Source organism: Macaca nemestrina, chromosome 11 (assembly GCF_043159975.1).
Source record: "Macaca nemestrina isolate mMacNem1 chromosome 11, mMacNem.hap1, whole genome shotgun sequence".
NCBI classification, from domain to species: Eukaryota; Metazoa; Chordata; class Mammalia; order Primates; family Cercopithecidae; genus Macaca; species Macaca nemestrina.
Genome location: NC_092135.1, coordinates 8,656,693 through 8,669,601, shown reverse-complemented (window position 1 = coordinate 8,669,601; position 12,909 = coordinate 8,656,693). Strand labels below are relative to the sequence as shown.

The window sequence follows — 12,909 nt, the reverse complement described above, 5'->3', positions numbered from 1 at the left end:
CAGGCACTTTCCCTGAGCAGGTGAGAGTGGACAGTCTCTTGTGTGTGTGTGCCTGTCTGTATGTGTGTGTGAGTCTGTGTATGTGTGTGTGTGTGTGTGTGTGTGTGTGTGTTTGGCAGTCTGGCAGCAAGCTGGGAGAAGCAGGAGACAAATCTTTCTCTTGCAATTTTTCTTGAAGTGGAATTTCCCACCTGCCTCAGGGAATAATTTACACACTATAAAAGTGATCTTGACACCATAGTTCAATGCTTACAGAAGGAAGCAAGACTGACTTACAGAAGTGGCTGTTTCACTAGGGCAGAGAAAATTGTCTCAGGTGCCTTGAACATTTCGGCTCCCTACACAGCTTGCGGATGCTTTCCCCAAGGTACAGTGGCCTGGTCTTCCATCAGCACAGTCAGTCAGTCAGTCAGTAAATATGTCCTTTAGTCATTTATTAACCGCTATTACATAATTGAATGACGCTAGCCTGTCTTTGCATAGCTCATAGCTCACAAGCTTTTGAGGAATACGAAGTGTTTATTCAATAAACATTTGTTAAACTCGGAGAGATAATTGTGCATGACATCCTTAGATCAGAGTTTCCCCGAGTGTTCTATGGAGCACTGTCCAGTCCAATACCTTTATCAGCGTAAACAATGGGAGAGTTAGGGGTTCAGTGCTCTAATTTCCGTTGCACAATAGACTGTTAAATGCTCGCTGGAGGTAGGTAGAGGGGAAAAGAAACTTTATGATTCTTTAAGTAAGGATTTCAAAAATTCACAGAGATTCCCAGAACACATTTGGTTTCCTTATTGCCTCAGATAATATCATGATGAACAAATGTTTGTTGGGAAATTCTGACCTAAGAAATTTGTTCTACTGATAAAGTTGCTGAAAGAATTTTTCGACTCAAGCAACTATTGCATTCTGAATTCATTCTTCATGGAACAGGGCTTAGCAAAGCTGGTATTGGCATTATCAAAAGACAGACAGGGTTTGTTGAATTGAGCACTTCCGTATTCTGAGCAAGTGTCTTAGGGAGCTAGAAAAGTCCTGACATACTTTGTCAATGATCGCTACACAACATTCAATACTGTCTACATTAATTTCTGAAAGAAATTGCAAAACATTTTGATAGATTTTCTAAAGGACTGAGTTTTAAGATTTTGTGTAAATATTTTCACTTAAACCTGAAACTAGAAATTCCCAATTAAAAGAATTGTGACAATGTGGTCATTCACTTTAAATTATTTGTAAATTAATTAATCAAGCAATTATTGTGCATCCTGCTCTGTGCTAGGCTCGCACTAGTTACTGGAAATGAGGAGATGGGCCATCAGGCTCATGCTATGTGTGCCTAATACTGAGACATCTGCAGTTTATGTCTGATTATGCTGTATCAACTTTTGAGGGATAAAAATCTACGAGTTCTGCCTGCTGTTTTAGAAAGTCTTTGATTCATCCCATTTGCTCTAATCCATAAACTTCAGTCTCTGAAAGGCCTATGTCAAAATGCTTACAATAGATTTTCCCATTTTACTACATTTCATTACAATAGACCTGCCCATTTCCTCTGTTCATGGCTCCTGGATTAATCCTTCCAAGACAGTAATTTAATCACTGTCATGGTCAAAAAGGTAGGGATGGAAAATATTAGTACTTAGAGAAACTTTTTGTGTTAATCTCATGGAGGTTTGAGGGTAGAGAAAAGTTGGTAGAATTCATAATCCCTGTCACCAGAAGCTACAGGATTGAAGTATAAAAGGGCACAATTCCCCTAACTTTGGCCCAAGGAAAATAGCTGGTCAGTTTTGAGTCTCAATGCCTTCTATAGCATCCAAGATATAGAGAAATCCACCCAATCATTAAAAAAACATTTTAAAGGAGAGTATGAATAGGATATATGTTTTTAATGTGATGAGAAACAAAGTATTTTGCTGTCAATGAATGAAAATCTCAATTCAAGTATGTATTGGAGGAATTTAAAAATATCTCTTTTACTCAAATACATATTCTCAGAAACAATTAAAATTCATTTGTATCTGTCTACATTTAAAGATTTTCCAGTAGGCTAAAATGACTTTTTGAGGATTCTAATCAAATCAATATAATAGAAAACAACTTGCTAATGTCTGTAGGATAAAAAGAAAATCTCTAACCTTGAAGAAACAGTAAATGCAAAATAATTAAGTCATGGAAATAACAATTGCTGCATTTAAGAATGTGTAGCTTTTGTTCATTTTCATATTACTGAATAATGATTGCATTTTATAAGTAGATGTGTTTGAAAACCTATCTATCATAGGCAAGAGTGGAATTACGAAGGGGATCACAGACTTCCCATCTTAATCTTTAGAAATGAAATACTGATTTTCTTTGGTTTACTTTTTTTCTCCTTAAGAATCAGTCACATACTTACCTGGCAGGGGAGATACCATGATCACGAAGGTGGTTGTCCCAGGGCGAGGTTTATCCATTGCACTCCGGATGTGCTGACCCCTGCGATTTCCCCAAATGTGGGAAACTCGACTGCATAATTTGTTGTAGTTGGGGACTGCGTTCGCGCTAGAAAAAAAGGAAAGAATCAATCAGAAACTCTTTAGGAATATATGTGGAAAAAGTCTCCTTCCAACATGGGGATCTGCTTACCATCTTGGCAAAATCCCAAAGGATATTTTCCTGACAGCACTATGGCCTTCACCCCAAACTGAACTAACTGAGTCCTTTATAAGGAAGGGAAAAGAATTTGGCCAAAAGTACTAGGGCACTAGCCCATAGGAAGAGTTATAAACAGTAACCAGAGTAATCCACTTCACTAAGAGCTTTGGCTTTCCTCCAATAAAATAAATCCCCAATTTTTATTGTGGCATTCAAGACACTTTGGAAATTTAATCTACCTAAATTAATTTCCTTATCTGTTGCTAATTCTCTGGTATGCTGACCATACACAATGTTCCATGCTTTTATTGCCTCCTTCGTTTTTCTCATATTGTTCTCTTTGCCTTGAATGGCATCACCCAGCCATCAAAAGCCAATAAAATCAGAGTATGTGCAGAAGCTTCAGCATAGCACAGGTCTGAGCAGTCAAGAACTGGAGCTCAGGAGTGCTAACATGGAGAAGCTCAGGTAAACATTAGAGGCTTTAGGTTGAGATCTTGCCGGGAGTACGTACTGCTAAGAGTAAAAGTAAACAACAACAACAACAACAAAAATAGACAAACAACTTTCACAAATACTGAGACCCAGTCCTAAATCACTTCAATCTATAATTGGAATAAGGAGAATATTCCCTAACTAACTGCCTCCCAGAGATCAAATATATCCTCTTGAAGGAATGATAGCTTCCTCTGGAGACTCATATTCCGTTTATAATTTATTTATACAAAAGAACAGCCAGTCTATCAGCACTTACTAAACAATGTTTCATTACATTAAGGAAGTATTGTTTTGTTTTACATTGAGAATGGTATTGTGGAACTACTAGAAATGAGTACTTATCTTTAGAAAAATAGACTGAAAAAAATTGCTAGGCATACCATGAGGAAAGATTACCAAGAGACGCTAGAAGACAGAGTAACTTAACATATTCAAAATAGTAGAAGACAGGACTGAAAATTTCTACAGAGTTGAAATCTATAGAAAGATCAAAAAGAAAAAACCTTCACTTAAGAAATACGCTAACTACAGTTAATAAGTAAACAGACGGCTTAAACAGAAGAGTGGGCATATCTGTAGAGGAAGACAGTATTTCAATAGAACATATACAGTATAAAGTATAAAGCACAGAGAGATAGGAGGGTGAAAGAGAGAGAGAAGTGTGCAAGATAGGTAAGAAACATGTATAACTTGTGTCTCAGAAGGAGAAGAGAGGAGAAAAGAAAGTATAAATGGCCGAGCACTTTCTAAAACTAAAGAAAAATACCAACCTGTAGATTCAAGAATTTCTGCAAACCTCAAGTGAGAAAAATACTGAGTGAAATTCAGGAAGAAAAAGAAAATCTTAAGCTGGAGAAAAAAGGCACTTTACCTTTAAGGAAGCAACAATAAGAATGAGAGGCACTTCTCAGAAATAAAATGAAATAAAAAACCAATGTAATGGTCGCTTTTTTTTTTTTTTTTTTTTTTTTTGAGACGGAGTCTCCCTCTGTCGCCCAGGCTGGAGTGCTGTGGCGCCATCTCGGCTCACTGCAAGCTCCGCCTCCCGGGTTCCCGCCATTCTCCTGCCTCAGCCTCCGGAGTAGCTGGGACTACAGGCGCCGCCACCACGCCCGGCTAATTTTTTGTATTTTTAGTAGAGGCGAAGTTTCGCCGTGTTAGCCAGGATGGTCTCCGTCTCCTGAACTCGTGATCCACCCGCCTCAGCCTCCCAAAGTGCTGGGATTACAGGCGTAAGTCACTGCGCCCGGCCGTAATGATAGCTTCTTAATAACCAACAATAATAATTGATAAAGTAGAATTTAATGCAAGTGAAAAATAGTTATTTCTAATGAAAGTGAAACCAAAACATTTTAAAACAAACATCATTAGAGATAACTTGGCATCGGTAAATCTACTGAAACACACTAAATAAAATTCTTCAGACCAAAAAAAAAAAAAAAAAAAAAAAAGATAGCATATGAAAACAAGCAACAAAAGAAAAGATGAAGAGCAATGGTGAGGGTAAATATGTGGATTAATCTAAATGAATCTTGACTGCATAAAATAAAAATCAGATTTTTATGGAGTTTTGTCTATACAAATAATTAAAATTATGCAATTAATAGCACTAAAGGAGGTGCATGAAGAGAATAAATAAAATTACAATACTTTAAATGTTTAAAGTCTTGCACTTTCCTAGAAGGAGTAGAAATACTAATTTTAACTACCTTTTATTTTCAGTTATACATATGAACTCTGTAGTTTAACAACTGAAAAAATACGTTGAGTTTAGAACAGAAAAGGAAATAAAGCAAACACATAATAACAAAAATAATTCGTTCAAAAAAGGCAAGAAACAAAAAAATCAAATATAGAACAGTGGGATAAATAGAAAAAATTAGTATAATTGTAAAAATAGACATGGATATACCAGAAATTCCATCAAATGTAAACAGACTAAGTAGTCTAATTAAAAGACAAAGATTATCAGAGTGAATTTTAAGAAAATGAAATTTATTCTACTTTAAAGAAACTCAAATGTAAAAATACAGAAAGGTTGACAATAAAAGCATGAAAAGAGATACAGGCTGCAAACACTAACCAAAAGAAAGTTAGTGTAGCTATATTACTCTCAGACAAAATTGACTTTATAAAATGAATTATCACTAGAGAAAAAGATGATACTCCATGATGATGAAACTGTCAATCAGGAATATATAAAAATTCAAAATTTGCATGCACCTAGTAACAGAGTCTCAAAGTATTAAGCAGTCACAAAGTAAAAAAGAGAAATGGATATATCTACAATCATAGTAGGAAATCTTAACCTTTCTCATTACCTGGTAGAACAAGTGGACAAATTTGGATTTGTAGATACTTTGAACAACTGCAGAATGCACATTTTTTTCTTATTCCTATAGAATATTAACCATAATTGAACATGTCAAGGCATAAAGCAATTTAAACAAGCTCTAAAGGGTTGAAATCTCACAGATTATGTTATTTGCAATAGTGGAGCTAAAGTAGAAATAAATAATAAATCAAAATCTAAAATTTTTTTCAAAGTTATGCAAATTAAGCAAAAACACATTTGAGTAAGTCATAAATAAAAGAAGAAATCACAATGGAAATTAAATTGAATTCTAAAATGTGTGATGCAACAAAAGCTGTGCTTAAAGGGAAATTTATAGCACTGTTAGAGAAGCACAGTCTGAAAAGTAATAATTTAACCTACAGTTCAAAATATCAGGAAAAAGTAACAGAAAATTAAAATAAAAGAAAGTCAAAGGAAGAAAATATTAAATATAAAAATATTTAAAAACATATAGAGAAGATGCACAAAAATAGACAATGACATAGTGAACAGATACAATTGGTACAATTGGAACAATACTATAAGGACTAATCAAAAAGAAAATTGAGAAAACATAAATTGCCAACATCCTGCATACATAATTAGAAAATATAATAAAAGGAATGAATACTAATAGATTTAAAACGTTAATTGAAATGGACAAATTCATTGAAATCGCAATTTATAAAATTTGCACTAAAAAATATAAAAAGCTTTAATAATCCAAAATTTATTTAAGTAATGTAATCCATAATTTCCAGCCCAGGTTGACTTCACCAGTGAAATCAAAATATAAAATTTTTATTTTTTAAAGAAAAATAATAATTAAACATAAAGTCTTCCAGAGAACTAACAAATAAAAATACTTTCTAATACCTTTTATGAATCTGTCTAAGTTTCTTATCAAAATTTGACAGGGACTTTATAAGAAAGAAAATTTAAGGGCCAATCTTTCTCCTAAACACAAATGCAAAAACCCTAGGCAATACAATAGCAAACTGAATTTAGTTATATAATATGCTAATACATTATATCCAAGTTGATTTATTACAGGGAAAAGTATTGTATAGCCTTTACAAATTAATAAAATTTACCAAATTAATACACTTAAGGACAAAACTGCACAAATATTTTAAAAATTGAAAATTTTTTGATAAAATTTACACTTTAAATGTTAAAAAAATTTTAGCTAACCAGAAAGGCAAAAAGACCTTCTTCAATCTGTTAGATGGCACCAAAAAAAAAAAAAAAAAAAAAACAACCCATTTTATTTAATAGTGACACTGGAAAAGGTAGGAAGCTCACTATCACCACCTATTTTCAACTTTGTACTGGAGTTCCTAGCCAGGGCAATAAAGAAACAAAATTAAATAAGCAATATAACATTTGGAATATAACATGTAAAACATCAGATATTCACATATTGTATCATTTTAGGTTAGAAACCCAAAGGAATCTAGAGTTGAATGATAAAAAGCTATGAGCACATTTATAACATTTATTGAATAAGGACCATGTAGAAGAAACAATAACATATTTTACATATTACCAGTATAAAGAAAATGAATTTTTATTTAAAAAATGATATTTACAATTCATTGAGCAATATTTATTTTCTAAGAATAAATCAAACCAAAGATATTTAAGATCCATGTGCTAGCAAACTACAAGACATTACAGAGAGAAAAAAATATCTGCTAAGTGTAGGGATATACCATGTTCATGAACTAAAGGACTAAATAGTTAAATATGTCATTTTTTCCTAAATTAATCTATGAATTAAGAACCCTAATTAATATCCTTGAAGGTGCTTTGGTGGAAATTAATAAGCTAATTCTAAAATTCATACAGGAATATACCTGACCAAAAATATATAAGACAATCTTAAAGAAGAAAAAGTTACCATCAGTTATCAAGTTTTATTCTAAATCTAAAATGCAGTATAATATTAATGAAGAGATAGACAAGCACATTAATTAAACAGTATAGAGAATCCAGAAACAGAGCCACACACATAAGCAAACTAATTTTAATGATAAAAGTGGTGCTAGAGACTAGTGGAGAATGATAGACTTCAAAAAATAATGCAGGATAAGTTGATTATGTATTTAAAGAATGAACATTCATTTCCACCTCACACTTTACAGGAAAGCAACCGTTTTATTGTAGCTCTACATTTAAAAGTTAAAATATAAAACTTCTAAAATACATTACGTTTATGACAGTAAGGTAAGAAAATATTTCTTAAATAGGATGCTAATTTTCTGACAATAGGGAAACATTTTTAAAAATCCACTATGTTAAGGTAAAAAACCTGTTTTCTTCAAAAGATACTATTTAAAGATTAAAGAAGCAAGCAGTACAGTCGAAAAAAATATTTTTCAACACATATAATGGACAAAGAAGTCCTTTCAGAATATATAAAAACCTATAAATCAATAAGAAAAGAATAGAAAACAATTTTAAAACTGGACAAAAGTCTTGAAAAGGCACTTGACAAAAGAAGACATCCAAATGACTCATATATATACAATAGGATGCTCAGCTTCACTGGTCATTAGGAAAGTGCAAATTAACTCAATAAATACCTAAAAGAAAAAGACTGATGATACAACAAAAATGTTTAGCTATTGCTGATGGCAGAGTAACCTAGTGAAACCATTTTGTAAAACTGGCTACTCATGTATATTCCCTATGACTAAGCAACACCACTTCTGAATATTTGTCTAAGATGAAGTGGTGCGTATGTTTATCAAAACATGTGTATAAGAATGAGTGCAGAGGCCAGGTGCAGTGGCTCACACCTGTAAGCCCAGCACTTTGGGAGGCTGAGGCGGACAGATCATGAGGTCAGGAGATCGAGACCATCTTGGCTAACACGGTGAAACCCCATCTCTACTAAAAATACAAAAAAATTAGCTGGGCGTGGTGGCGGGCACCTGTAGTCCCAGGTACTTGGGAGGCTGAGGCAGGAGAATGGTGTGACCCCAGGAGGCAGAGCTTGCAGTGAGCCGAGATTGTGCCACTGCACTCCAGCCTGGGGTACAAAGCGAGACTCTGTCTCAAAAAAAAAAAAAAAAAAAAAAAAAAAATGCATACAGAAAGTTAATTCATAACAGAAACAAACTGTGAAAATACCAAATGCTTATTATCAGCAGAGTGGAGAAACAAATTCTGGCATTTCCAAACAAAGGAGTGCTGTACAACAATTAGAACAAACTACAACTTCAAAGCATGGATGCATCTCCCAAATGTTGTTTTGCAGAAAATACGCCCGACAGAAAAGAGCAAGTACTGTATGAAACCACTGACGTAAGTCCCAAAATAAAAAAACTAATATGTATTTTTAGAAGTCAGTCAAGGGGCAACCTTTGCATGGAGATTAGGAGTGGTTACTGGGTCGCCAAATGCTCTTCTGTGATATTTATAATCTTTTTTTTTTTCTTGATCTGAGTGCTAGCTATACAGAGGTATGTTTACTTTGCATAAACACCCATGGGTTAATGTATTTTTCTATATGTACATGGCACTTTAATAAAAATATTTGTTAAAAACAGTGTCAGTGTGCTAAGTGGGTGACTATGTTATTTACTTTCATCTGGATGAACTATACCATCGAACTGCCCTGAACAAAGCATTTGAAGAAGAAGCCAATGGCCAAAGAGTCACTAGATTTTCTTCAAGTTTGGAAGAAATTTCATCTACTAACTCATAGGAAAAAACAGAGTCCCAATTGAAACTGTTTTTAACATTTTGTTGGAAAATTGGATGACATGAGATTTATGTCACAGATCTGAGAAATGAAGGGATGAGTGTGGGTCAGTTTGAAGACTACCACAAGTTTACAATAGGATGGTTATGAATAAGATAATGCATCTCATCTTAAATCTCTCCTGAGATTTATATGTTATAGGGGAAAAGGAAAATAATGGTAAGAACAATAATTATGTAAAATTCATATAGTGGAGTCATAGTGACAGTGGCTGACTAAGGGACTCTGAAATTCTACCCCTTCATAATAGCAATAGAAAAAATGGTGAAAATTATCAGAATCAACCTTTTTGGAAGTCTGGAAATCAGCCAAAGGCTTACACACACCTGAACTTTAGTTCCTGGAAGACTAAATTGACAGGCTGGTTTTTAGTTCATCTGATTTGGAAATCCCCAGTGCCAAAATCACTACCTAAGTGGAGGTGTTTTCTGTAAAAATTTATATCCAAATGTTTTAGTCACTGCTGCCTGAGGTATAGATAAAAGTTGGGTCAAACAATTGACTAACTGAAAGCTTGAGAAGAATGACTAGGAAAGGAAATGTATATAAGAGCTTTGGAAAGCTCTGACATATTTCTTGGAATGTAAAAAGCCATGTGCCTACCTAGAACCGTAAACATTCTCAGGATAGTCTTGAGAAGGCCCTGAGTTCTCACTTTTTGTTAACCTTCAGTCTCTGCATGAGCAGGAAGTGAAGGCTCAGTCATAGTTGTAATGGCCTTGTCGAGTGTTGAAGGCATGTGCCCCAAGATGTACACAAAGGCTCCCAGTAAAGCCTAGGAGACTTGTGTGTGTGTTCTAGGCATTAAAAAAAAATCTCTGACCAATCCCTGACCTCTAAACTAATGGGACTGTGACTTCAGTGGCAATACATAAAAAAAATTCTCTCTTAATGTAGAGAATTAATTATAAAAAGCAACTAAATGTATTAGTCCGTTTTCACACTGCCGATAAAGACATACCCAAGACTAAGCAAGCTACAAATGAAAGAGGTTTAGTGGGATTCACGGTTCCACGTGGCTGGGGAGGCTTCACAATCATGGTGGAAGGCAAGGAGGAGCAAGTCACATCTTACATGAATGGCAGTGGGCAAAGAGAGAGCTTGTGCAGGCAAACTCTTGTTTCTATTAGATGTCGTTGAGACTTATTCACTCATGAAAACAGTACAGGACAGACTTGTCCCCATGATTAAATTGTCTCCCACCAGATTCCTCCTACAACACATGGGAATTATGGGAGCTACAAGATGAGATCTGCACGAGGACAAAGAGCCAAACCATATCACTAAACAAATAACAAGCACTATATGCAGCAACAGTACACTCTGGGGAGGAGAGGTGATCTGAATACCAGAGTTGTCATGTTATAATACTAAAGAGATTCACTTTATTATTATTAATATTATTTTTTGATGGGCATATCACAATTGGGTACATTTTGGGTTACAATAAAATGTTTGAATACAGGTATACAATGTAGAAGTACTACATCAAGTTGTTCAACATATCTGTCACTTCACTTACCTATCATGTTTTACTGTGAGTCATTTGACATTTACTCTCTTATTTTTAAATACACATTATTACTGACTATAGTTACCCTGCTGTGCAATAGATCTCAAAACCTATTTCTCTTGTCTATATGAAACTTTTTACCCTTTGATCAGCACCTCCCCATCTTCTCCCTTCCTCCACTCACCCAGCCTTCGTAAGCATCTTTCTACTTTCTATTTTTATGAGTTCCACTTTTTTTACATTCCACATATAAGTGAGATTATGCAGTATTTGTATTCTGTGCTTGGCTTTGTTCATTTATTATTATGTCCTCCAGATTTTTTTAATACGACCCAGAAAACACAGGCAACAAATGCAAAAATAACCAAATAGGATGACATCAAACTAAAAACCTTTGCACAGCAAAGGAAACAATTAACAAATGGAAGCAACAGTTTGTTGTCACAGATGACAGAATTTCCCACCTTTAAAATGCTGAATAGTATCAAACTGTGTGTATATGCCACATTTTAAAGATCCATTTTTCTGTTAGTGGACTCTTAGGATTATTCCATATCTTGGCTATTGTGAAAAATGCTGCTATGAACATGGGAGTGCAGATATACATTCCACATATTGATTTCATTTTCTTTCGATATACACCCAGAAGTAGAATTACTGGATCATATGGTAAGTCTATTTTCAGTTTTTCGAGAAACCTCCATATCATATTCTGTAGTACCAATTTACATTCCCACCAACAAGGTACAAGAATTCTCTTTTCTCTACGCCCTTACCAAGACTCGCTATCTTTCATCTTTCCGACAAAAGTCATTCTAGCAGGTATAATGTGATAACTCATTGTGGTTTTAATTTCTATTTCTGTAATGACTAGTGACGCTGAACAGTTTTCAAGTACCCATTGGCCATTTGTATGTATGACTTTTGAGAAATGTCTGTTTAGGCTCTTTGCCTTTTTTAACTGAGTTGTCTTATTGTTATTGAGTTAATTAGCTGAGTTCTTACATGTTTCTAATATTAACGCCTTATCAGATGTATCACTTACAAATATTTTCTCCCATTCTGTAGGTTGTCTCTTCAGTTTGTTAATTCTTTCCTTTGCTGTGCAAAGGTTTTTAGTTTGATACCATCCTATTTGGCTATTTTTGCATTAGTTGCCTGTGCTTTCTGGGTCATATTAAAAAAAAAAAAAATTGTTGCCCAGACAGATTTCATGGAGCTTTTCTTCTGTGTTTTCTTTGAATAGTTTTCCACATTGAGATCTTATATTTAAATTTTTAATTCATTTTCAGTTGATTTTTGTGTATGTTGTGAAAACAAGGTCTGATTTCCTTCTTTTGCATGTGGGTAACTAATTTTCCCAAAAACCATTTACTGAAAGAGACTGCCCCTTTTCCAGTGTGTGTTCTTGGTACCTTGTCAAAAATCAACTAACCATAAAACCACATTCCATTGTCAATGTGTCTGTTTTTATGTCAGTACCATCCTGTTATAATTACAATCACTTCGTGATATGCTTTGAAATCAGGGAGTGTGATGCCTCCTGCTTTGTTCTTTTTGTTCAAGATTGTTTTGCTATTCATGGTATTTCATGGTTCCGTATTAATTGAAGGAGTGCTTTTTTCTAGATATGTGAAAAATGACATTGGAATTTTGATAGATATTGCATTGAATCTGTTCATTAGTTTGGGTCATATGGACATTTTAATAATATCAGTTCTTCCAACTTTTGAACATGGGATATCTTTCCATTAAAAATATTTCCTTCACTTTCATCAATGATTCATATTTTTCAGTATACACATCTTTTACCACCTTGGTTAAATTTACACATAAGTATTTAGCATTTTTGTTGCTATTGTAAATGGAATTGTTTTCTTAATTTTAGTATGTAGAAATGTTATTGATTTTTGTGTGCTGATGTATCCTGCAACTTTATTGAATTCAGTTTATCAGTTCTAACGGTTTTTTAGTGAAGGCTTTAAGATATATATATATATATACACACACACACACATATACACACACATATGTGTATATATATGATCGCTGTCAGCATATGGAGACAAATTTATTTCCTCCTTTCCTATTAGGATGACTTTTGTTTTTTTTCTTATGCCTAATTGCTCTTGATAAGACTTCCAGTACCAT

The 12,909-nt window shown here is 34.1% G+C and overlaps 1 non-coding gene across 1 annotated transcript; it reads left to right on the top strand.

Annotated features, from left to right (window-relative positions):
* Positions 1-2,393: 2,393 nt before the first annotated feature.
* LOC112428620 (U1 spliceosomal RNA) lies at positions 2,394-2,552 on the top strand. The gene has a single exon (XR_003020657.2). It is a non-coding gene; the product is annotated as a U1 spliceosomal RNA (small nuclear RNA).
* Positions 2,553-12,909: the final 10,357 nt, after the last annotated feature.